The 27,813-nt window shown below is 38.6% G+C and overlaps 1 protein-coding gene across 2 annotated transcripts in view; it reads right to left on the reverse strand.

The window, feature by feature from the left end:
- Positions 1–14,990, reverse strand: part of LOC148940598 (putative E3 ubiquitin-protein ligase HERC4) — a 38,626-nt gene extending 23,636 nt beyond the window's left edge. The window contains exon 1 of one of the 2 annotated variants that reach the window (XM_089105218.1): positions 14,762–14,990. The gene's annotated coding sequence lies outside the window, so the exon portion shown is untranslated. The other variant, XM_089105219.1, reaches the window with a different exon arrangement.
- Between the last annotated feature and the right edge of the window lie 12,823 nt (positions 14,991–27,813).

Genomic DNA, 27,813 nt, shown 5'->3' on the forward strand with positions numbered 1-27,813 from the left:
TCTTTCTTCCTTTTTATTTGGGATTGATCCTTCAGATTCGTTGATTTCTTCTCATCAATATGGCTTCCGTTCCAAATTTTCAACTGTTCATGCACTAATCGACGCCACATAGTTTATCCGTTCCCAACTTGACCTTAAAAATACTATAATTGGCTTATTTCTGGATTTTTCTAAGGCCTTTGACATGGTTGATCACAGTGTTTTATTGAGTAAACTCAAGAACATAGGGATTCGTGGAATTCCTTTCTCATGGTTCGGCTCTTATATCTCTGGTAGAGTACAGAGTGTGAGTCTGGGCGGCATGACCTCGCATCCCCTACCTGTCCGGAGGGGCGTACCGCAGGGCTCTGCTCTTGGTCCAATACTTCTTCTCCTTTTATTAATGATTTGGTTACAGGCCTGGGTCCATCAGTGCACCCAGTACTTTTTGCTGACGATAGCAACTTTTTCATCACCGGCCCTAATTTACCATCCGTCGTCACCTCTGCTCAAATCCTTCTGAATAGAGTAGAGGAATGGTCTCTCGTTAACTGCATGACCATTAACAGCAAGAAAAGTCAGGTTGTATTATTTCGAACCCCTTACAAAAAAAAATGAAGCTCAGCAAGCACTTGGCCTAAAATATTCCACCAATTTCCTCCCGCAGATCGAAGTTGCCAAGTTTCTTGGTGTCCACATAGACTCCCCCCCATCATTTGCAACTCATGTTTCCTACATCAGAGCCATAATCTTGCGACAGGTAAGTATGATTAATCGTGTAAATAATTTTCTTCCCCCTGATATCCTTGTCACCCTTTATTACTCTTTTTTTTACCCATATATCTCCTATTGTGGATCTGTTTGGGGCAAATCTTATCCTTCAGTTACCAATAAATTAAAATCTGCCCAAAACCTTGCCATCAAAGCAGTTTTTCGGCTGCCCCGACTATATCCCACCCAGGACTTGTTTTCCGATTTTGGTATTATCCCTTTTGAACAAATCATTGAAAAATTAAATTTATCCCTTGCATACTCCGCTTACCATAAAAACCTTCCTCCCCAATTATTATCTTATTTTAATTGCAATAATTCTGAAGGCCTATGTCTCCGTTCATTCAACCGTTCCTTTATTGTCCCCAAGTGTGTTTCTAGCTCCGCCCAGCGATCCCCCATTTATAAATCTATACTTCAATCGAATGTGCTTTTTTATTTCAACTGCCTCCCGTAAAACCTGCGTGAGACCTTTAACGGGGGCAACAATGGAGGTTTCGTCAAACAAAATGAAATGGTATGGACTCGCGTACACATGTTGCGCCAAGGCGGAATCAAAAACCTCAGGCCTTTGGCGTAACCTTTACGCAAAATGTGCTTTACGCAAAATCAAATTCTGAAATGCCATTTAGACTTGTGTTTTTTATTCAGTTACCTTTTCACCATCGAAATGGCTATCTCAAAATTTTGATTGGATGTGATTGGGGGAATTATGGGCGTCGGGGGGGGGGGGCTAGTTGCCCTCCAATCACTTTCGACTATTAACAAGAACACTAGCCCTTTGAATTTTCAATTAAATAAACCTTATTTGAATGTTCTACGTCAACACCTTCTATAAAAACCTTGTATTCCCCATGGGCATATCTTAAAACCCTTACCCTGAAGGTTGAGGGGGAGTTTCCTCCACAAAAAAATATTTTCTATCTAGAAATCAACTACGCTGAAAAAAATGGCTATCTCAAAATTTTGATTGGATGTGTTAGGGGGAATGATGGGCGTGGGGGGGGGGGGGGGCTAGTTGCCCTCCAATCACTTTTAACTATTAAAAAGGTCACTATCCCTTTGAATTTCCAATCGAATGAGCCTTTTTTGAAGTTTCTACGGCACACGCTTTCTATAAAACCTTATATGCCCCCAAGGCATAACTTAAAACCCTTTCCCTGAGGGTTTGGGGGGAGTATCCTCCTCAAAAATATATTTTCAATCTTGAAATCAACTACGCTGAACAAAATGGCAATCTGAAAATTTTGATTGGATGTGTTGGTATGAAAGATTGGCGTGGGAGGGGGAGGGGGGCTAGTTACACTCCAATCATTTTCGACTATTGAAAAGAACACTAGCCCTTTATTTTCCAATCGAATGAGCCTGTTTTGAAGTTTCTACGACAACGCCTTCTATAAAAACCTTATAGGCCCCCACGGCATAACTTAAACCCTTGCACTGAGGGTTGTGGGGGAGTATCCTCCTCAAAAATATATTTTCTATTTAAAAATCAACTACGCTGAACAAAATGGATATCTCAAAATTTTGATTGGATGTTTGGGGGAATGATGGGCGTGGGGGGGGCTAGTTACATTCCAATCACTTTCGACTTTTTAAAGGGCACTGATTCTTCAATTTCCAATCAAATGAGCCTCTTTTGAAGTCTCTACGACAACACCTTATAAAAAAACCTTATATACCCCCAGGGCATAAAGTAAAACCCTTACCCTTAGGGTTGTGGGGGAGTATCCTCCTCAAAAATATATTTTCTATCTGGAAATCAACTACGCTGAACAAAATGGCTATCTGAAAATTTTGATTTGATGTGTTTGGGGGAATGATGGGCGTGGGGGGGGGGGCTAGTTGCCCTCCAATCATTTACGACTATTAAAAAGGGCACTAGCCCTTTAATTTCCAATCGAATGAGCCTGTTTTGAAGTTTCTACGACAACGCCTTCTATAAGAACCTTATATGCCCCCAGGGCATAACTTAAAACCCTCGCCCTGAGGGTTGTGGGGGAGTGTCCTCCTCAAAAATGCATTTTCTATCTGGAAATCAACTACGCTGAACAAAATGGCTATCTGAAAATTTTGATGGGATGTGTTTGGGGAAATGATGTGTGTGAGGGGGGGGGAGGGGGCTAGTTACACACCAATCACTTGCGACTATTAAAAAGGGCACTAGCTCTTTAATTTCCAATCGAATGAGCCTGTTTTGAAGTTTCTACGACAACGCCTTCTATAAAAACCTTATATGCCCCCATGGCATAACTTAAAACCCTTGCTCTGAGGGCTGTGGGGGAGTATCCTCTTCAAAAATGTATTTTTTATCTGGAAATCAACTACGCTGAACAAAATGGCTATCTCAAAATTTTGATTGGATGTGTTCGGGGGAATGATGGGCTTGAGGGGGGGGCTAGTTGCCCTCCAATCATTTTCGACTATTAAAAAAAGGGCACTAGAACTCTCGATTTCCAATCGAATGAGCCCCCTTTGAAGCTTCTACGACGACCCTTTCCATATGAAATGCCTCTGGAAAAAAAAAATTATAAATAATAATAAAACATTGGAGCCGTATGGCCTTTACTATAGGCAACGCTACAGCGTTGCCTCTGATCATAGGCTTTTTGGGTTTAGACCCCGGGCACTTCGTATCGAAGGAGTATTCATAGAAACTTCAAAAAGGGCTCATTTGACTGGAAATTAAAAGGTCTAATGCCCTTTTTAATAGTCGAAAGTAATTGGAGGGCAACTAAGCCCCCTCCCCTTTTAATTTCTTATTCTCACCCCAATTTTGAATGGGACTAAAGGACCTCATTTCCCCCGTGAATCCGTCTTATTTTGAAAATATAAAAAATTTATCAGTTAAACGCTTGATGTTTCACAGTCAACCCAGCAAAGTAAACCCAGTTTCATACTATATTATTGTTTCTCTTTAGATTTTTTTTCCTCTTCTGTAGGCCTATGGCATGGCCTACAGAAGAGAAATGTCTCCCAGAGACCTTGACGAAGCACCAGGGCTGGGACTACTGGAAAGTATTATCAAACAGAAGATTGAAGACCTACGAGATCACCAAACAGCAAAGCTCTGGCTGCAGTACCTTGACATGGTTAAAAAACTTCTCAAGTGTATACGTGCCGAGAGACTGGGCCTATGAGACAAGGTAGCTTCACTTACCTTGGCAGTATTAGGATATCTTCACTTACATACTAGTAAAGATTGTAATACTTCTCTAGTGTAAAGGTTTATCGACAAAGCCTACCTACAAAATAAAAGCAATATCTAAGCACAGCACAAGCATTAAGTAAGCGCAAGCATGGTATAGGCACAAGCAGGGAATTAAGCACAAGCATTAAGTGGGAATTAAGCGGAATGCTACAGCTTCCTTCTTTTGTCATTTAAGCTGCCTGCATTTCCTCTTATACCAACACTCCACAGTCGCTCCCACTCATCCACTGTGAGCAGGCTTACACTCTGTAACAAGTACCTTTGAAAAGGTATGTGTAAGAAGGCGCTAGGCTTGCTTCTTACATATTCACTAACTAGTTCACTTCTTCTTCCTCTCATACTGTCTCTATTTACAGGTCTACTTTTAAAATCACACTGTTATAAGTACCTTCAGAAAGGTATGTGCAAGGAGGCACTAGGCTCACTTCCTACATATTCACTAACTGGTTCACTTCTTCTTCCTCTCATACTGTCTTTTACAGGTCTACTTTTAAAATCACTCTTTACAGGTTCCGTTTCAGGGGTTTTCTTACAAGTCGGCAGTATCTCGTGCATGCCGTCGCTGGTGTCGCGCCTGATTCTAGGGGTGGCACCGCGGTAGCGCTCTGGCAGGGCCTAGGGATTTGATTCCGATCCTGGATCGGCAACGGGGTCATGAACTGGTCTGCCTGCAACAGAAGGGGTGGTGGCTTGGCAGTCGCATATGGTACTATGCCATCGTCAAGTTCTTCACGAACCAAACTCGTTCCTTTCGGACTTTAATGTGGGTGGGCTGATAGGTGCTTGCAATTCCTCTGCAGAATCGTACCTTCGTTTGTGTGCATCCGGTACGATCGCGGCTGTTTTGCATGAGAAACCATAACGGCCTGTTTCCACGGTCCGTCAGGCATTTTCTGAATGTGGATCGCATCGCCGTGGTTGAGCTGATTTAAAGCCTTGGCTGATTTGTTGTGGTAACTTTTCTGGCGTTTCTGCATTTCAGTTCTTTGCTGAGTGAACTGTTTGATCGGGACGACCTTCTTCTTTAGGTGATGTGTGGTGCCTGGTAGGATGGATCTTAGTTGGCTAGACATAAGGAGTTGAGCAGGCAATGCAAACCCATCAACTGGTGTATTCCGGCATTATAGTAGACCCAGAAAAGAGTCTTCTCTACTTTTCGTTGTCTTGGTCATAATTTTTTTTATAATCTGCACAGCTTTCTCGGCGAGTCCATTGGATTTGGGATACCCGGGACTAGATGTGCTCAGTGAAATACTCCAGGCTTTGGAAAAATTGATGAATTCCCTGGAAGTGAACTGGGGCCATTGTCAGACATTAGCTGCGATGGTATGCCATGTCGGGCATAGTGGGCCTTAAGTCACATTATGACCGCGTTGGATGATGTCATCGTAAGTCTGTCGACTTCAAGGAAACGGCTGTGATAATCGACAGTTGCTAGGAAACTGGAACCATTCCATTCAAACAGGTCTGTAGCGATATTTTGCCAAGGGAGCGTTTCTATGCTGTGGTTCATCACTGGCTCCTTTGTGTCGTTTGGCATGTGCTTGGCGCATGTTTGGCATTTTGCTATGTACAGTTCAATGTCTGCGCTGAGGCCTGGCCAGTACACTAACATCCTTGCTTGCTGTTTGGTTTTCTCAGTTCCAAGGTGGGCTGCATGTAGCTGCTGGAGTGTGGCTAACTACAGGTTCTTGGGAATGATCAATCTTTCTCCCTTGAGAAGAATGCCTTTTGTGAAAGACAGATCGTGTTGAACGTTCCAGTAGGTTAGGATGTTGGTTGGGCACTCATTTCTAGCACTCGGCCAGGCCTCTTGAATTGTTTTGACTAGGGTGCTCAAGGTTTCATCCTGCGTTGTTTCCGTCCGTATCTGCTCAAGTTTCTGGTCGCTGGAAGGTTCCGTAATACGTGGTGTACATAGATATTCAGATCTTCTTCCAGTTTTGGATCTGTATCGCTAAGATGGAGGCGCTACAGAGCGTCAGCAACTGGGATTTTGGATCCTGGTTGGAAGCTCAGACTCAGGTCGTAAGGCAGGAGCTGAAGCATTAATCGTTGCACTCATGGTGGGGCTTTGTGAATAAGATTTGCTACAACGGTTTCGAGAGGCCGGTGGTCAGTTGTGACGTCAACGTGGCGACTGTGCAGATAATGGTGGAAGTGTTTACAGCCATACACAATGGCGTATAACTCTGTTTCGAGTTGTGAATACTTCTGCTCTGCCTTGCTGAGCGATCTCGATGCATACACTGTGACCTGCCCTTCCGAAAAAAGGTGGGCGCCGAGCCCGTGGCTGGAGGCGTCAACAATGATTTCGATGTTCTTGCTCTGATGGTTGAAGAACGGGGTGTTCGACACTATAGAGCGTTTCAGGTCCTCAAGTGTTTGGGTGTGTTCCTCTGACCAGATGAATGGGTTTGCTTTGGTCAGGTCACGGAGCGGTTTGTTTTTTGTGGATAGGCTCGGTATGTATTTGGCGAGATAGTTGATCATCCCAAAGAAGGTTAGCAGTTCTTCTCGGCATGATGGATTTGGCATGCGGTTAATGGCGCGAAAATTCTCGGGATCTGGCAGCATCCCCGTGGAGCTGATTATGTGTCCAAAGTAGCTGACACTGGAGGCCAAAAACTCGCACTTATCTTCATTGAAACAGATACCCTTAGCTGGGGCACGTTCGAATATCGCTGCTAGGCGTTCATTGTGCTCTCCTTGCGTCGCGCCGTACACGATCATGTCATCAATGATGATGAAGAAACCCTCTAGGACTTCAATGGCATCTTCCATCCTCCTCTGAAACTCATCTTGTGCTGAGATGATTCCAAAGGGCATTTGCTTGAAACGATATCTTCCATATATTGTGCTGAATGTCATGAGGTAAGACGAATCTTTGGAGAGCAGAATTGACCAGTAACCAGAACAGCCATCAAGTTTTGTGAATATTTTCGCTCCGTATAGCTTGAAGGTGACGCTGTCTAGAGTGGGAATGGGATAGTGTTTAGGTCCACGGGGTCTATGCACAGTCTTATGGACCCGTCCTTCTTCTCAACTATAACCATCGAATTAACCCACTCCGTTGGGGTAACGACCTTGTCGATAATCCCGAGGTCTTCTAGGCGGCTGAGTTCTTGCTTGAGTTTATCCTGCATGGCCGCGGGTACTTGTCTTGCTGGGTAGACAGTTGGGGTGGTATTGTCTTTCAGGTATATGTTTCATTCTCTTTTGAGTTTCCCATTTCCTTTAAACACTTCTTTGTGCTTTTCCTTCAGGAATGGTACTCTTGAAGATGTTAAGTTTACGTTCAGTACCAGCTTAATCAGGTCCAAATCAAAGCTTGAACGGTAGCCTATGATGGGGGCAGCTGAGGTGTCTACTACAAAGAATTGTTGCCTGCTGCTGAGGTTATCTTTATAGCTGCATGATAATTCGCAGACTCCCATTACAGGGATCCTTGCTCCACAGTAGCTGGTGAGGCGCTGGCTTGTGGGTTTCACGGTGGGCTTTGGGTTGATGAGGTCTAAGTACTTCTTTGGAATGATATTGACCTGGACCCCTGTATTGATTTTGAACTGGACAGGGAACTGAATGTTGATGATCAAAGGTATCACTGCTTCATCTTTGTTTTAGTTTTGTTTGATGGAGTACAGGAATACGGTTTCATCACCAGAGTCTGCTTTGACAGTGTCTTCTTCCACTGCGTTTACTGTCTTACTTTGACAAACTTGTGCAAAATAGTTGAGCTCTTTTGCAGATGGAGCATGACTTACCCTTTGCTGGGCAGACATGGGAGGGGAGTATGTTCCACCACAGAAGTAGCATTCAATTCAATTCAATTTATTAAATATTACCATAAACACATAAATACACTTAAGCACTAGAGGTCCCAAGAAGCATAGCTTGTAGAGGACCTCGTATCAATCACAAAATCCACACAAAACAAATCAGGTAAGTAAAAAAAATACAACCATATCTCAAAAATATAAACACAATGCAAGAAAAATCAAGAAAAAAAAACAACAAAAAACAAACAACTGCTACACAATAAATTTTGACTTAATTTTATCCGAACTGAAAATGTCCTGTAATTTATTAAAAATCCAAACCATTAATAATATTATTAAACAGCGGGGTTCGAATCTCATTCAACATAATGAGAGAGGAGAAAAGAAAAAAAAACTATATAAAGTAAAGCGGAATAAATAGACAAAGCAAAATGAATAAAGAAATAAGGAAAAAAAAGAAAATACTTCAAGCCTTAGAAAATATTTTTCTGCTAAACGAACAAGAGTTTTTAATCAGGAAAAGGTCACTGGGCAAAGAGTTCCAAAGAGCATTTGCTCTATAAATTAACGACCTCTGAGCAGCTGAGGAAAGCCTTTTAGACAACCGAAATTAGTGAACAGAGCTCCGAAGCAAACTCTGGTACTTATGTGTTAATGCTCGATCAAAGTAGGATATAATGTTTGGAGGAAGCAAGAAATGTAAGGCTCGATGAGCTAGTTTTAGGTTCTGCTTCTTGATAACCACATCTAAGGCATCTAGACCTGTATCACTGTAAAGATCAGCTGTAGGATAGAGTCGGGGTAGGCAAAAAGTTGCCTTCACTGCTCTATTCTGTGCTCTTTGGAGTTGCCGAAGGGAAGAATAGTTAGTATTGCCCCATACAGTGCAGCAATAAGAAAGATAAGGAAGGACAAATGCATAGTAAAGAGAAAGCATTACATCGGGAGGAAGAAATTGATTGGCACGATGAAGCATAGACACTTGACGAGAAATTATAGAATGTGTATAGGAAATATGAGTTTTGAAAGAAAGAAAACAATCAACATGCACACCAATAAGTTTAACATAAGAGCACTGGGGAATTATATCAGTACCATAGAAAACAAAGATTGTTGGGGAAGGTTCACAAAAGTGGTATGGAGTTCGAAAATGAATAATACTACTCTTAGAGCTATTCAACAGCATCCTGTTCTGCTCACATCAATCACGCACATGGTTGAGCAGAAGCTGAGCCTTAGCAACAGCAGAGGGCAGATCATTGGAAACCACAAAAAAATTACTATCGTCTGCAAACAAAACAGTGTGGGTATCAAGTTTGGTAGATGGAGGAAGGTCATTAATATAAATAAGAAAGAGGAGTGGTCCCAAAACTGAGCCTTGAGGTACCCCTTTGGAAACCAAAGCTAGATCAGAACATTTCCCATCATAACACACAAACTGAGATCTATTGGACAGGTAAGATTTAAACCATTCAAAGGCAATTTCCCAAAGTCCAAGTAGAGACAGTTTTCCCAGTAAGACAAAATGATCTACCATGTTGAAAGCCTTATAAAAATCAAGAAATAGTCCTAGAACACAACAACGCTTTTCTGTGTTAACACGCACAAATTCTGTGATGCCAACAAGAGCACAATGTAGTAGAGATTTAAGGTCGGAAGCCATACTGGTGATCAGACAGAACAGAACCGCTTTCAATTGAAGCACCAGTAGACAGGAATGAAAAAAGCCTCTTATGCACAACTTTTTCAAGTAATTTTCGAGAAAATTGGGAGAATTGATATAGGTCTATAATTTGACACTAAGCTGGGGTCACCCTTCTTAAAAAGAGGGAGTACTTTTGCGATTTTAAATGAATCAGGGTATACACCTTTTGAAATAGATAGATTAAAAATATGGGTAAGAGGTTCAACAACATAAAAAGAAACAGACTTAAGCACATGGTTTGTTAGTCCAAGCGCATCAGCTGTGTTACTGCTACTTAAAGAAGAAATAAAATCACAGATCTCTATGCTTGTACAAGGAGTTAGAAAAATACTTCTTTCAGCTGGTGAAGATTTGCTCTTTGAGCTGCTTGCTTCCTGTTTTTTTTTCTGCTGCTGTTCTGGTTTGGGTAGCGTGAGATGGCATCAATCTCTTACTTTATGGGAATAGACTTAGTTCCATGAAATGTTTTAAGCTGTGCCTGGGTCACTTTGTGGGTTCTGCACATAATGGTTGCTTTTTCAAGCATAAGTTCATCACCTTCAGCCAGGAGCTTCTCATGTACGTTTTGGTTTAGTATTCTGCAAACTCTGCGATTGTGGACCATTTTGTTTTGGTCCAAGTAAGACCATGGTTTCACTAATGTCTTGAGCTCTGTAATATATTTCTCTATACTTTCTGCCTCATTTTGGTCTCGTTATTGGAACAGATACTGTGCAAAAACTGTGTTCTTCCGTGGTGATGTATACGCCTTAAATTTCTCAAGGTACCGTTCTATTTTGTTCCGCTCCTTGTCTGCAATGGTGAAGGTTTTAAATATTTATTGTCCTTTTGCTCCAGCCCCAATAAGTAGGTAGGCACAGAGAGCTTTCTCGGTTTTGCCAGCCAGTTGGCTTTCGAACAACAGTTGGGTATGCTCTTGTAAACAGTTCCATTTGTCTGCTAGGGAGCTGGATTCCCAGTAGATTGATGCCTGTAGCGCACCCATGGGATCCCACTCTTGACACCATGTAATACTTTTCTAGTGTAAAGGTTTATTGACCCAGGATACCTACAAAATAAAGCAACATCTAAGCACAGCACAAGCATTAAGTAAGTGCAAGCATGGTATAGGCACAAGCAGGGAATTAACCACAAGCATTAAGTGGGAATTAAGCAGAATGCTACAAAGACGGTGGATCAGTAAAGATGCAAAAGGGTATCTTTTGGCAGTAGAAAAATAGAAGACCATTCTGCAAAAGAGGGCAAGATCATGGCAGTGATAAAGTATAGCACTAACATGGGACATTTCAAAAGGGTGAAGAAGGTTTGTTAAATATTTTCCTATGGAATTGTCTATTCATAATTTTAAGCCCTTGTTTGACGGAATGTAAACTAAACAGTAGGTTGTGTAAAAAAAAAATGTGGTTTGATCCCACTTCCTAGAGCAATAATGAAAGACAACTTAAGATGGATAGGCCAAATAAAAAGCAGGTCATCTCAGAATGACAAGAGGTAATAAGAAAGGATTTAATGGGAATTAGAACAAAATGGGAGAAGACAAAGAGTGAAGCTGTGAATAAGAGAAGAAGAGGAGCATGCAAAGCTATGTTGGCCTCAGGCAGCTTGGTGCAGGAATCAGTTAATAGTACCCATAGGGGTAGTATCAAAATTGACAAGACCAATAACAGTGCTGGTGAAACATAATGCAATATTAACAAAAATCATATTAGCATTTAATTCTGTCAAGGTGCTCTATACTGTTTTTTTATCATTCTAGTGGACCATATGAGGGCCCTTATTGAATTAACATGAAGATTTCATGGTTCTGTTCTCAGCTAAATAAAAGTGGCATCATGAAACCTACAGCAAAAAGCCATGTTTCTTCAAACTTGACAAAATTTTCAAATATCTTTCATATATATAAGGTGAAATATTCAAATATCTTTCATACATTAAGTATGCATGAATTACAATTAGAATCAGGAACAAGGGGCTGGGGATCCTATTTAAGGTGATTCAATACCTCACAGGATCACCCTATCTCATCCATTACAAACTTTATAAGTTGTGTGGCCATACTGTTTAGAATTGATTACACAGCCTTGCTGTAACTTGGATAATAGATCAGAATAGATTACTGAAAACTAAAGCTGACAACTACATTCCCCCAAATAGAAAACTCCTTTAGCTTGTCTTGTTTGTGCAAGAGATATTGAGTGTTAATCAAACTTATATTATTAGAAAGTGGGAATTTTATTTTTTGATTAAACAAAGCAGAATTTTCTTTGATCATTTTTCTATAGGTGACTTTGGATGAATGTACAAGGAGCTTTTGTCTATCTTGGGAAAGTAGCCTAGCTCAATCAGGTGAATGAAACTTTCAGGAATGAATCCACAGCCTTAATGATCCCCTGTGAAGACATTTCAAAATCACTACCTCTATCCTCTAATGGGCATACACCATAGACCTTTGTGCTACAAAAGTGAAACCTAGACAAGCTAATTTACTTCTCCAAACAAAGACAGTGAAAGCATTCTGAGGCTTATACCAATTGAGCAATCTAGACTTATAACGTCTTGAAGATCTGTAAATCTATTTCTTAAATTTAGAAAAAAAAATGTTAATATAGCTTAATATCCAACTGAAACAATTGAAACTGCATTTCCAAAAATACAGCACGTAAAAAAGAGAACAAAAATCAAAATCAAGGTAAAACATTTTTAAACAAAGTTAGATAGATATGGACCTGTCATCGATGCATTGTTTTAAGCCCTAAAATTAAGGAAAGGGTGAAGATACCAGATTGACAGCACCTTTCAGAGCCATAATTTAGGACCTAGATTCACCTAACTCTATTATTTTTGAAGATGGCAAGAAGCCTCTCAACTAGAACTCTATCAATGATAAAATTGGAAGCCTGGTTCTTATGAAATCCTATAAATGTTTATTTGTAATTACCTGTGCCAATATTTTTACTACACTATTGGAAAAAAATACAACAAAATAAGAAAGAAGTGGTAAATTTTGCCAAATATTTAGTGGTTGGTCATATTTGAAGGAAACATTCTAAATGAATAAAAGGAGTGCCACTAGATTCCCCATTCTTTGCTTTTCCTAAATGTTGGGGTAACTTTTCTGACAAAGCAACCCCCCCCCTTGTCCCCCGCATAGTCCCAGATACACCCCTAGGAATATATAAAAACTAAAAACAAACACTTAAACAAAAAAAACTCTTACTTTATAATATGTAGCATGTTTCTATTACTCACATTATAATGTTTTCTTCCATTGTTATTTAAAGCCATTTCAAACAATATTTTTCATCTAATACTGGATCAATCAAAGAAAAAACTAAATTTAATCAAATCAAGACTTTAGAAACCCAGTTAACAAAGAACCTTGATATATCATATGATTCAATTAAAAGACATATATATTAAATGGGCCTATATCTGGAAATATCAAGGGGATCAGGTATTTTGTCAGAAAAGTGAGCATGATATTTGGAAAGAGCATAAAACATGGAATCTAATGATACTACTTTTGTTTGTCTAACATGTTTCCTTTTGAGATCAACCACTAAATATTTCATTTCTAAACATTCTTTTCTGTATATAATTAAGGAAATTACACAATAAGTCACTTTGTATATACTAAAGATCATAGCAATTTTTAAACTGAGAAATGACCATAGTAGCCTATTTTAAGGGCCAGCATATATAAGGTGTAGGCCTATCTAGGATATTCTGTGAAATTTAATATTTTGGCTGAGTCAATCACATAAAATTCTGAATAGCTTAGATTTACTTACATGCTGGGCAGAGACTTGGAAAGTAGAGTTCATGATATCTTTTTTATGCTCTTTAAAATTGTAACACTTGATTTTCTTGGGAATTTAATTTTAAGCCATTAATGGACTGTCAAAGATGATACATTATTCTCTTATTTTAAACACAGCTTGTATACTACTGTTAGCCTTACTCTTGTTTCAAGCCAATGGTGCACACAGAAAACAATTATGAAATGGGGCTGACCAACACAAAACTTTAAAAATTCCTTAGAAAGTCTTTTAAGGCATTACCTTAAGTTTATTTTAGCTCTTTAAATGGAAGTTTTGAGTAAGGACTAAGGAATTAATGATAAAACCAAGCAGATTATATAGAATTTTAAGACAGAATGTAATTTTTTTTCTTGAGGGGGGGGGGGTATGAATAAAGTTAACAAACCCTATGCTGCCTTTTTTATGCTCTATAAAAATATAATAATTGCCTTTCTTGAAAATTCAAACTTAAGCCCATTTTAATCCCTTGAAAATGACCAAAAAAATTCTATTTTTTGGGTATAAAAGGTTTAAATCATTATGAATTTCAGCCCCCCCCTATATAGGCTATACCTAACAACCTAACCCTGAATTGGCATATATAGGGGGGGGGGCTGAAATTCATTTCCGAGAGAAATTCTTATTATATTTCTAATCAGTATAAAAAAAGGCATCAAATGGTGTATTCACTTTATTCCTAACTCAATAATATGATCTGGTAGATATTTACCAAAAAATATTGATATGACTTAAAATTCTGCTTAAATAAAAGAAATTGCATTTTCAGAACTAAAACCAGAGAAAAAGAAACTGATAACTGAAAATTAAGGTAAAATGTTTTGGTAAAATTTCAATAGCTATAGACCTGTCATGTAGGCAAATTTCAGGGCCCTCTAGAGGAACAAGGTATTTAGGTAGGTACTTCAAAATACCTTACCAGGGCATACTTAAGCCTGTAGACCCTTCCCTGAAAGTTTCATTTCTAAACTCCTTTCCAAGATAGCCAAAAGCAACTAAAGTAGAATTTTACCGAACCTGATAATTAAGGTAAAATGTTGTTTAGTCAAAATTTCAATAGGTATAGACCTTTTAGTAGGCAAATTTTTAAGACTTAGAAACAAGAGGAGGGTTAACATAGAGGCTTGGCAATACCTTGCCAGAGTATGGAACTTGAAAGACCAGGATACAGTCTCTTCTGCCTGTATTGATTTATTCAAATCATGATTTGACAAGGAATGGTGCAGCAGGCCCTGGCAAACTGTTTGAGGCTCATCTGATCAGTTGGCACACTAGGCTATCTTCAATGACTGATGACTGCAAGCTTATTCTATTGCTTGCAATTGTGATTTGAGGTATTAATATAATAGGCTATAATTAACCCTAAACTTAGGCTAGGCCTATGTAACTGCACTTAACCTAGGCCTACGCATGAGAGTGATAGTATTTAACAATGCTAATTTTCTAGACCAATAGATAAAACACCTAATCTAGATTTGTACCAAACAATAAGACACACAAACACAAGAGGGGTAATGTCAATTCTTCTTCCTTCTTCTAATTCACAGCAGGCAGGCTATTCAGTTGGTACTATTTAGCCCTCTTCTTTTTGCTTCACTCTGTGGGCTACAGAGCTACTATCTTGGTTGTCTCTTATTTATTAGATATTGTCAGATATCTTTCAGTAGATCTTTTGACTCAAGGAGTTCGAATATAAGATGATAGATATCGATTTCTGTGCTCTGTGTGCAGGTATAGTTGGCTAGGCTCTTGGCTGACAGTAAGATTTTGTGGTGTTTGAAGTATTTTAACAGTTTACAAAGCAAGGTATGTTGTGCAGACGTCAGCATATTACATTCAAATAGGCAATAATCAATTGTTTCATTATTCATATTACAATGCCTGCAAAGAGGGGACAGGGGAATTGTACCACTTGAATTAGAAAGCTTATATGAGAATGCAAGGAAATTTAGTCCATTTGTTCCAGAACGAATTCTATGATAAATTTTAGAAAGATACTACTTGGGAAAGGGGGAAAGGATAGGATTGATCTTATTAAAATTAATATCTGATAGCCTCCATCGGTAAATATCTCTAATTGGGATTGATCTCCCACTTGGCTGGTCAATATTTATAGCATTTTTTGCTATTTCATCAACCTGATGATTACCACTTATGCCAGAGTGGCTAGGAATATACTGAAAATAAGTTTTTATGCCACTTGAAGCAAGCCTATTAATAATACTGAGACAATGATAAGTGTCAATGTCCAACTTATATTGGGGAGCTGAGGCCAGCAACTCAAGGCTCGATAGAGAGTCGGAATAAATGATAACATTATTCGAATTTGCAATCAAAGGTTGGTTTTGCTTAAAGTGTTCTAATGCCATGATTATGGCATTTAACTCAGCAGACATTATAGATAAATTATTAAATAATCTCTCGCCCATTGCAATTTTCAGGTGAGGAAGGAAAACACCACTTGCAACTTTCTCATTCATTTTTGACCCATCAACAAAAATTTGGAAGTGATTTTTATAAGTATAAAAATCTATAATTTATAAGTATATTTATAAGTATAAAAAGACAAAAGCAATGGGGGTTAAATCTTTATTCCATTTAGAAAATTCAGTATTTATTATAGGAAATGATCAATTCTATGGAGGGGAATGGGAGAAAGTAGGTGTAATAGACTTTGCTGGTACTGGGAACTTCTTGTGAGCTTTGGTATACTCATTTGCAATACCTCTAAACATGGCTGAATTTCTTGACCAATTATGTAATGTGTGTGAGCTACTTGATTCAATTTTTGTAAGATGTTTTGTCAAGAGAAAGCTACGTCTCTCCCTTAGTGTTGTTAATCCACTCTCCATAAGCAGAAACTTGGTGCTTGTGGATTTCCTAAGACCAAATATGAGACGTATTATATCTTTTTGTGTTGTTTCAATTTTTTGCAGCTGGGTCTTTGCACATGCACCATAGACGATGAGCCCATAGTCAATATGGGGTCTTATATGTGATTTATAAAACTGGAGTAAGGTTTTCTCCTTACAACCCCAGGGTGTGGAAAGAAGTCTTTTTAGTATATTTGCTTATATAGTCAATATTCGTTCAATTTTTAATTATCTTCTTCTTCTTCTATTTAACAGCAGGCAGGCATTTCAGTAATACTATTTAGCGCTTTCCCTTTTGCTTCACTCTGTGGGCTACAGAGCTACTCGCTTGATTGCCTCATATTTATTAGATATTTTCAGATATCTTTCAGTAGATCTTTCGACTCTAGGAGTTCAAATATAAGATAATAGATGTCGATTGCTCTGTGCGCTCTGTGTGCGGGTATAGTTGGCTAGGCTCTTGGCTGATAGTGAGATTTTGTGGTGTTTGAAGCATTTTAGCAGTTTACAAAGCAAGGTATGTTGTGCAGACTGCAGCATATTACATTCAAATAGGCAATGGTCAATTGTTTCATTATTCATATTACAATGCCTGCAAAGAGGGGACAGGGGAATTGAACCACTTGAATTAGAAAACTTATACGAGAATGCAAGAAAATTTAGTCCATTTGTTCCATAACGAATTCTATGATAAATTTTAGAAAAATACTTATTGGGAAAGGGGGAAAGGATAGGATTAATATTATTAAAATTAATATCTGATTGTCTCCATCGGTAAATATCTCTAATTGGGATTGGTCTCCCACTTGGCTGATCAATATTTGTAGTATTTTTTGCTATTTCATCAACCTGATGATTACCACTTATACCAGAGTGGCTAGGAATATACTGAAAATAAGTTCTTATGCCACTTGAAGGAAGATTATCTATAATACTGAGACAATGATAAGTGTCAATGTCCAACTTATACTGAGGAGCTGAGGCCAGCAAGTTAAGGCTTGATAAAGAGTCGGAATATACTATAATATTATTTGAATTTGCAATCAAAGGTTGGTTTTCCTTAAGGTGTTCTAATGCCATGATTATGACATTTAACTCAGCAGACATTATAGGTACATTATTATATAATATCTCGCCCATTGCAATTTTCAGGTGAGGAAGGAAAGCACCACTTGCTACCTTCTCATTCATTTTTGACCCATCAACAAATATTTGAAAGTGGTTTTTATAGGTAATTTTATTAAGTTCGGCAAGTTTTTTCTGGACAAAAGCAATGGGGGTTAAATCTTTATTCCACTTTGAGAAATCAGTATTTATTATGGGAATTGACCAATTCCATGGAGGAGATCGGGGGAAAGTGGGTGCAATAGACTTTACTGGTATGGGGAAAATCTTCTGAATATTGGCATGCTCATCTTCAATGCCTCTTTACATGGCTGGATTTCTTAATCAATTATGCAGGGTGTGTGAGCTATTTGATTCAATTTTTGTAAGATGTTTTGTCAAGAGAAAGCTGAGTCTCTCCCTTATTGTTGTTAATCCACTCTCCATAAGCAGAAACTTGGTGCTTGTGGGTTTCATAAGATCAAATATGAGACGTATTATATCATTTTGTGTTATTTCAATTTTTTGCATCTGGGTCTTTGCACATGCACCATAGACAATGAGCCCATAGTCAATATGGGGTCTTATATGTGATTTATAAAACTGGAGTAAGGTTTTTTCCTTACAGCCCCAGGGTGTGGAAAGAAGTCTAAATAATATATTGGTTTTTCCATAGCTTTTTTTTATTGTGTTTGAAATGTGGAGGTGGAAATTAAGTTTTTGGTCAAGCATAAGACCTAGGTAATTAATATTATTATCTTCTGGAATAGTTGTCCCATTTAGAGTTAGTTTTGCATTAACATGGTTTCGCTTTCGGTGAAGTTGGATTATTTTTGACTTGGTAGGTGCAATGGGTAAATCTGAATGTTAAGAGAATTTTTCAAATTGGAAAAGTGACTTTTGCAGATTTGACTGTGCTATCTCAAAGGTGTTGCCAGATGACCACAGCACCAGATTGTCAGCATATTGTAGATTCGTGTGGGGGAGGTTGATGTCCCAGAGAAATAGGGCAAAGAGGAGGCAACTGAGGACTGCTCCCTGAGGTAGGCCTTTGGTTATTGTCTTTTGGGATGAAGAGGCTTAACCAACACAAACAATGAAACTTCGCACTTCTATGAAGGATTTTATAAAAGATACTAGCTTGGTGGGTAGTCCAAGGTTTGCAAGTTTGTTTAAAAGGATTTGGTGGTTCACATTGTCATATGCCCCTTCAAAATCTCGGAAAGCTGCAACTAGGACATTATTTTTTGAGAATGATTCATTTATTGCATTTGTTAACAAAAGGAAAGCATCCGTTGAGGAGTGGTGTTTCCTGAATCCAATTTGTGTGTGAGGGATCATATTATTTTTTTCAACAAACCAGAGGAGTCGGTAATAGATCATTTTCTCCATTATTTTCCCCATCACAGGAGTAATCATTATGGGCCTATAGGACTCAGGGTTATCTTTGGTGCAAATTTATAATCAACGACCTCATCGATCCAACGTTAGCCCTCAGGAAGTTCCTTGTGCCGATCATAATACACTTGACATTTTTCTAAAACAATATTCCAATGAAAAGCTTGTGAAGAAAAATTCTATGTTGGTGATACTGTTCGAATTAAAAGAACAACCCATATTTTTGCAAAGTGAAATTACTTATGGTTCTCTGAAGTTTTTAAAGTGTCAAAAATCCTAAACACTAAACCCATAACTTATCTTCTACGAGACACCAAAGATGAAGAGATTCTCAGTAGATTTTATGACTATGAATTACAAAAAGTTAAAAATAATAGTGAAATCTATCAAATTGAAAAGATATTAAAGAGCCGAACACACAGGGGCAAGAAACAGTTGCTTGTTCGTTGGCTAGGATATAACTATGATTTTGATTCTTAGATAGGTGTTGAAGACATATACAATGCCCAATGATTTCTATGTGACATTCATGTCCAATGTTTCCGATCTTTTCTTTAACGATTTGAATAAAACAAGCGATTTTTGGACAAAACTTTCCCCTGCCATTAAATTTGAAGGTGGTTATGAAGTTGCTCTCGTCAATTGTATTTTCAAGAATACATATGATGTTCTACGAAAGGCGACACCATATGATATTTTAGTAAGACTCTTTGACTTCGGTGATAAAGGTGGGGTGGCAACCTTGGACTCAGATGATTACCCTATTGCTACCATACCCTATAAGGAATAAAGCAATTTGCATGAGCTGTGTCGAGTTATCAACAAAAAATTGCAAGTCGAAAAAAGGGTTGTTTCACTTTCAACTATTCAACAGAACAAAGAAGAATTTACATTTTCAATCCATTTGAGAGTTAATAACTTTCCCTCAATGCGGATTTACGTGAGGTTCTCGGTTTTAAAGATCGTGTCATTAAAGCAAGAATATTTCATTGGCAAGAAACATGTTATCTATGCAGACTAAGCACCAAGTTTCTCCATGGACACTTGTATATTTATTTACAGTTCATTTGCTCGTCTGGAGTTAGTTCCCATGCAAATTGGCACATGAAGAACGACCTCCACATGCCTCTGTATATCTGGCTAGCCAACAGAGAACCAAATGCATCTAGGGATGGTTGGGTTGGCAGCCCTCCTCATGAAACTTCTATTGTCACGGATGGAACCAGAAATTCAGCCTCAGATATATCATCTCAAACCCCGTTTCGAACCTGGACCACCCACGGACGATTCCCTCTGAATATCGTTGACCAAGGTGGCATCAAGGTGATCACCTGGAATGTTCTGACACCAAGCCAACCAAGTTCAAAGCTTCTATTAGCCAGGAAATTAAAGAAATGCAAAGTTACAATTGCTGGAATCACTGAATCACATCTATTTGGTGATGGTGAAGAGTACACTGGTGAAGGGCGCACACTGCTTTGGTCTGGTGGTCAACAGAAACGAGGAGGCGTTGGCCTAGTGCTGAACAGTGCCTCACGCAAGGCCTTTCTGTCATTCGCACCAGTAACAGCCAGGTTTCTGAGAGCAAGGCTTCATGGTAAACATGGAAAAAAAAACCATCATCACCTGTTATGCCCCCACAAATGAAGCCCAGGGAGAAGATAAGGATTACTTCTATACCCTTTTAAGGTCCGAGCTCTCGTCAGTACCTCCCAATGACTACCTGACCTTCTAGAAGATATGAATGCTAGCATTTTCAATGAGTCTGGCCTGTGGGATTTTGCTTTTGGGCCAATAACAGTAGATAACCTAAACGACAACGGAGAAACAATGCTGAACTGCTGTCTCGCCCAAAATCTTACCATTGCAAACACATGATTTCAGAGACCCAATATAGCCAAGTACACCTGGTATAGCAATGATAGATCAATGAAGAAGATGCTCGACTACATCATCATACGCCGGCGATGGCTGTCGTCTGTGCAGAATTGTCGCACCTACCGAGGCGTCGAACTTGGGAACACCAACCATCGTTTTGATGCAGCCCAAATCTGGCTTCACCTAAAAGCTACAAAAGCCAGCCAGAAACCTCAGAAAATTAATATCTACAGTATCCAGCAAGACCCCGCTTTGGCTAAGCAGTATCAGGTCGAAATATCCAACAGATTTGAAGTTCTTACGCAATGCGATGATAGTGAAGGTGTATGGATGGTCTTCAAAGGGAATACTCTTGCAGCTGCAACTAGAGTTGCTGGAATGAAGCAGCGCACTAAAAAAGACTGGATCAGCAACGAGTCCCTCGCCATTGTTGATAGCAGACGGGAAGCCCGCTTTTGCGGGGACATGAAAGCGTATAGGAAATTAAATAAAGAGTTTAACATCATGCTGCACAAAGACCGTAAGACCTTTATTGACAAATAATCACGCAAACTCCAAGAGGCCGCCAAAGCACCGTATGTGGCCTGACATCAGAACTCCTTAAAAATGGCAATTCATTTATGACGCTCTGGCTACAAGAGCTGTTAAATACTGTGTGGTGCTCTGAAATAATACCCTCAGACTGGAAGACAGGCTTACTTGTGCCAGTCTAAAAGAGGAAAGGAAGTAAAGCAGAACGTAATAACTATCGTGGAATAACTCTGCTCTCGGTACCCGGCAAACTCTTTGCCATGCTGCTCCTCAAGCGGACAACAAAGCTCCTCCATCCCCTTCGTCGCCACCAGCAAGCTGGATTCATGTCAGGTAGGTCCATTACTAAGCAAATCCATACAATTAGACAGCTGATAGATAAAACTCTAGAATAAAAAAGAAAGGCATACATTGCCTTCGTTGATTTTCGATCTACTTTCGACACTGTCGACAGACAGTCACTGTGGTTGATCCTTCAATCTGCTGGTGTACCTAATTAAATTGTCAATTTGTTCAAAGAACTATACAATAAGACCAAAAGTGTTGTCATTGTAAATGGCCAGCTCTCATCACATTTTCAAATTAGAAAAGGAATTCGGCAAGGCTGCGCTGCTGCTACCGAACTCTTCAACTTTGTCATGGACCATGTTCTCAACAAAACACTGCTGGTGCATCCATTTGGCATCGGTTTTGCTGGAAGAGTTCTGTCAGCTGTTTACTCCACTGACGATGTTACATTGGTATGCGAAAATCTCACTGACATCAAAACTGCTCTGAAAACGCTAGCATCTGCTGCAGGAAAACTTGGTTTAAAAGTAAACTAGACCAAGATCAAAATATTACCTGTGGACAAGACACCATGCAGCCTCCTGACAACTATAGAAGTATGTGGCCAGGATGTTGAGACAGTCAAGCAGTTTACCTGCCTTGGCTCAATTGTTTGCTCAAACGGAAATCTAGGTCCAGAGATATCAGCAAGGGTGGCAAAGTTGAACGGCGTTTTCGGATGCCTACTGAAAACAATATTCCACAAACCCCAGATCAGTCATCTCACGAAAGCTCGTATCTACTCTGCCTCGGTAGCAAGTGTTGTGTTGTACTCAACAGAGACTTGGCCTTGGACGCAGTCATAGATGATAAAGGTAAATGCTGTCCAGACAAAACACTTCTGCAAAACTGAATACGTTATGTGGCTCGACAGGGTAAGGAACATGGATATCCTCTGGTCCTTTAAATTACAACCCCTGTCCGAACAGCTTGAGTCACACTCGCTGCGTTGGTACGGTCATTTACTTTGCCTACCCACTGAAACACCTGCCCGACTTATATTTGACTTTGATCCAACTGCAAACGACTGGAAACACCCCAGAGGTAGACCACGTACGAGATCTGCGGATATAACACACGATCGACTCACAGCGTGGGGCATTTACCCCAGCGAAGCTCCTACCCACGCCCACAACAGGCCACTTTGGAGACAACTTACGTCGCTGACGTCTGGTTCCCTCTACACTGGCGACACTGCCGAGCAAGAGCTTTAAGTCAAGTAAGTCATTAGTGCAACCGTCAAGAATTGGTAATTCAGATATTCCCCCTTTACGTATTCCAGAGAAGAAAGGTTTTGAAAACAATCTTAACTTCTGCAATGCAAAACATTTCCAGTGTGTTCTCCCTTACATTTTATATTTGCAAATCTGTCAGTTAACATTAAGAAGTAAGCTCCGAAATCTTTTAGCTATAACAAAGGGGTTGCTTGTCATTACCTGTCATTTCCGACCCGTTGCTTAACATGAACAATAGAAGTATTACAATTGTTTGTCCTGACATTGATTGTTATGTTGGTGCTCTGAGTCATCGTCAAATAGGTCATGGATTTGAGTTTTACAAGGGGTGTACTACAATGTCTGGCAATGGTCTTGGCAGTTGGTTTGCTAGGCTATTTCGTTGTGCACTACCCCTTGCCAGAAAATATATTGTGTCTACTGCATCAAATTTTGCTGCCTCGACAATACAGGACTGGGGCTCGGGAAAAATTTCGACGAGAGTCTCAAAGAAAACATTAGATCTCCAGCAAGAGTCGTTGGCGAACAATTAAAATCTCAGCAAAAGGGAAAAGGATTAAAAAGGGTGCGTGATCATCATTAACTCATCAGTCTCTACCCAGGAGGAAAGCGAAAGACATCAACAACGACTTTGAAGAAAAAAAGAAGAGCAATAAGAAGAAGAAAAAGCTTATTAGATCAAAAAAGGTTTTCTTCTCTTAAGATGACCTATCTCCCCACAAAGAGTCGCATCCATCAATCAGCTCGTCATTGAATCTATTCAATGCTGAAAATGTTGATGTTTAGTGTCAAGTATAGCTACTATGAACAATTTCATCCTCAACAACTCCTGTCGGAAAATATACACTTTCAGATATTTTCCAATGAAGACTTTTCATCGATTTATCATCTACAGTTATTGATTTAAAAGCTGCAGTGAAAAACAAGTCAGACAATCAAACTCCCGTTGCTACCAATGGCCTATCCTATGAAAACAGTATTCTACACAACTTGTTCAAACAAATCAATGTATTCATTAATGGAACGTTGATGAGCACTAGCAATAATTTATCAAACTAAGCAAGCTACATACAATTTACGATGATGACTCCAAAGTCATACAAGGAGTTGACAAGACAGGCACTGGGTTACGAATATAGATCGAATTTTGATAATGACGGCGACTTATCAGCTGCAGTGACCCAAGTGTACCATTTAGTGGGAAAATTAAATCATCAGATATTTAATATATCTCAATGGTTGCCTCCCAATGTTAAGCTTGACATAAAGTTACAACTAGCTCCATCCAATTTCATTTTTAGAAAAACACTTGCTGCAGCACCTGATGGAAATGTAATTATCACTTCAGCAATTCTTAATGTTCGAAAAAAACAGGTTATGAGCTCTGTTGCATTGGCAGTGGAAAAAATAAGAGCCAGTGGTAACAATAAAAAACTTTTCGTCCCCCATACAGGCACCAATCAATGTCACATTGCCACTGGTTCTCGTAGTTATACCAATTCGTATAGCTAAGAATCGTTTTGAGGGGAATGGAGATATCCCCTCAAAACTTGATTTGGCCTTTGCGAAGAGTGCTAGTGCCGTTGGATCCTGGACTGCACACCCCACGATTTTAATTTTTTTGGCTTATCTAGCCCTGTGTGCAAAGTGAATAGAACTCCCTTGTACACTTTATCATTTGATAAAAATCATACAGAACTCTGTATGAATTGACTATGCAATTCCTAGATCATGAGACACAACTATTTGAAAATGGAATAACAAGTTCAATGTTTCCAAAAAAGCATGGTGTAATTGATTTGGACTTGTCTGGCACTCAAGATATGAGCATTGTACAAACGGGGAATGTAGGTTTAGAGTGCACATTTGCCGATGCTTTGACTGAAAGTATCACATTTATATCACTGAGTCAATTTGAAACTTATTGGGAAATCAACCCCGATGGCAGTGTTCTACTAGACCTAGCACCATGAACACAAATCAAATAATCAGCGTATTTAATATGGATTCATTCTTGTCGAAATACAAATTTTATTGTGTACCGTCGGACTTCCTTGAGAAAATTCCAAGTGTTAACAATACCCTAATCATTGTTAATAGTAGTGCATCGAGTGTAAAGCCAGGTCATTGGCTATGCATCTTCCAAACAGCGAAGAATACAGAATTGTTTTATCCTCTTGGCCTATCATATAAACTCTACACTCCACACATCAACGACTTTATTGAAAGCAGTGGGAAAACTATTATTCAAAACCAGAAGAGAGTGCAGTATTTAACGACTAAGAGCTGTGGCTTTCATGCATTACTGTATTTCATTTTCAGATTTCATGGCTTCTCAACATTTACAAACAGTTTCTCAACATTTACGTTGACAATCCTCATCTGAATGACTTCTTAGTGGAAGATGTACTTTCAAACATTTATAATATTGATTTTAGTGCCCTACGAATAAAATGCTCTAAAAATGTATGTAAAATTGTTTATTAATAAAAATAATGTATATACATAGTAAAAACGGCTTTTTTCTCCTCTTTAAATTTCTTCTTCTACGTATAGGTACTTGTCGAGAACAACTAATGCTGGTAGATCATCTGAATTCACTGTACACTGATCCTAATGTGCTGCAATGCCAGGGTCACATTTTCTACAGTACAATAAACTTCACTCGTATTATGCCTTTTTGTACAGTTAATGACACTATTTTCATTCATATTGTAAAATTCACGTGTTTCAATTTGCTTATTTGAAGCAATGTCACATACTGTGTTTTCAAATGGTGAATCACACTCTGTAACAGTGAAATAAAAATCAGTAGGCTTATAATCATACTAGCCATTGTCTTCACAACGATGACATAGAAACCAATTTGTTTTGTAATTCAAACAGTTTAATCGTAAATCTGATTCGTCCTCCCAAAACAATTTAAAGCCGCTACGATACCAGTCTCTTAGAAATAAACTAAACTCACGTTTAGGATTCTTTCTAATCATACCAGGATAGGTATTCTCCCACTGATTACATTTATCATAATGACAATTGGAGCATAGGAGTCCTCTTGGGTGAGAGTCAAATATCTCTTCAAGACAGGAATTACAGCCTTTAATTTGCATTGCATATCCTCTATGCAATTTATATGGGTTGCATAATCTACACTTTTCATCATACTCATCAATCATTGTAAAATTCTCACATGATGACCAGCTGCCCAGTCTATACATGCATAGTAGATATGTATAGAACATTTTTCATGTGTTGACACTCTCACCGCCAAAATGAAACTGACATACAATTGGTAAATTGGGAAGGAGAGAGAGAGGAGTATTTGAATGATATCATAAAAACTGTTTGAACAGGAGCACTAATCAAGAATAAATTATGTATTATCGGTATCTAGTGAGGTGAAAAAGCCTTTAGAAAAGCCTTTAGGCTTTTCGTCCACTTTATCATTATAGTCGAGTATAACCAGGTCGATAGGTTTCTATGATCTCCTTCAGTATCCCATACACCTATTGGCCCAGAAACCTGTCTGGTAGGTTTTGTATAATTCAAATCAGCACCCCCTCACTACTCTCACTCATTTTCGAAATGCATTCAGTCAAAAATTTGAGACAGCCATTTTGTTCAGAAGTGGAGAACGGTCTAGTAACCATGTCTGCGTGATATTGGATATGAAACCCTTACAATTATGCATTTGGCCCATAATGCTTTAACCCTAAATCAAAAGGCACTGTGTGTACGGTTGCCAATAAAGTACCACATAATTATATCTAGAACGACTAGGGGAATTAAGTTGAAAATTATCAGGGCTACTGCTATTACTACTCCTGCTCTTATTATTTAAATGAATCAAAAGGGTGTAGGTGCATCCATTGTCAAAGAGAATAGATATAATTTTTGGGAAGGATATTAAGTTTTATGCTTTAGGTCAACTCAAGAGAAGTATATTTACAATGAAAATAAATTCATAGTTCAGACTCTTACTGAAAAATCTTTTTCCACAATACAGATATTTCAAGGAAAGTAAAGAGCTCCATTAAACTAAAAATGAGCAGAAATAAAATTCAAATAATCTTCCAAGCGTAAAACTACTACACATCACTATTAATAAATAAATGAAACCCAAAACAAACAGAAATTACAATAAACAACCGATTCAAACTCAAAACGCGAAAAATAAAAACATGAGCAGGGCTGACAACCCTCAACCCTCAATGCCTTGTCAAGACCAGAAAATAATTTTCAATTTTCATTCTAATGTTTTCACTTTTTTCCTATGATAAATAAAAAATTTGAACAAATATATAAATACAATAAATAGCCAAGTCAAACTCAAAACGAGCAAAAATTATCATGATTAGGGCTGACAGGTCCCATGCCTTCTCAAAACCAGAACACAATTTCCACTTTACTGGAAACGAAATAAATTTTAAATGGTTTCACTTTTTTTACTTTAATAAATTAAAAAACTATTAATACTTTAAGGAATAAGCATCAGTATGTGTATAATAAAGTGACAATCCATGGTAATTTGTTTTTTTTAACACAAGACTCGTGACAACTCATTAAACACAAGGGCCGTTTAATCAGAATCAGACGCTTTTTGAATATGCTAAAAACTATGAGCGTGAATAGCACGGTATTGAAGAGGGGAGCAAGCTCTTCATACAAGAAATAATTTCTGTTCCTTTTGAGTTTTCTTGTTACTCTTACTTTCAGTTGAAAAAACTAGCCTTTTTATTTAATATTCACCAAGATCAAGTATTTTCATCTTCAAAGTGACCGCAAATATGACCAAAAAATCGTTATACATCCTCTATAAGTTTGCTCGAGATTATTTATTCTTCTTTCAACTACCCAATACAATTCGTAATTAGCTTGACCATACTAATATAAATAACATCTGCCAAGATATTCAGTCTATTGAATGAGGCACTTCCTTCTAGATATTCCACATTTTCTTACATATCCCTACACCTGTTTATTCAGAGCCTTCCATGTTCATAATGGCCTAACCTATAGCAAAAACCAAATGAAAATGAGCCACGCTTTCGATCTATCTGAAAATGGAGCCTCCATTGAAAGATATAAGGAACCTTTCCCCAAAAATTAACTCCCATGAGACTAACGATTTGAATTTGAGACTTCCCAGTCCAAGAACAGGTGCTATTTGTTATGGTTCCAAAAAAGGTCACCTGCCAAAAATG

Source organism: Artemia sp. Qi Xiang Cuo, chromosome 19, assembly GCF_049724085.1.
Source record: "Artemia sp. Qi Xiang Cuo chromosome 19, ASM4972408v1, whole genome shotgun sequence".
NCBI classification, from domain to species: domain Eukaryota; kingdom Metazoa; phylum Arthropoda; class Branchiopoda; order Anostraca; family Artemiidae; genus Artemia; species Artemia sp. Qi Xiang Cuo.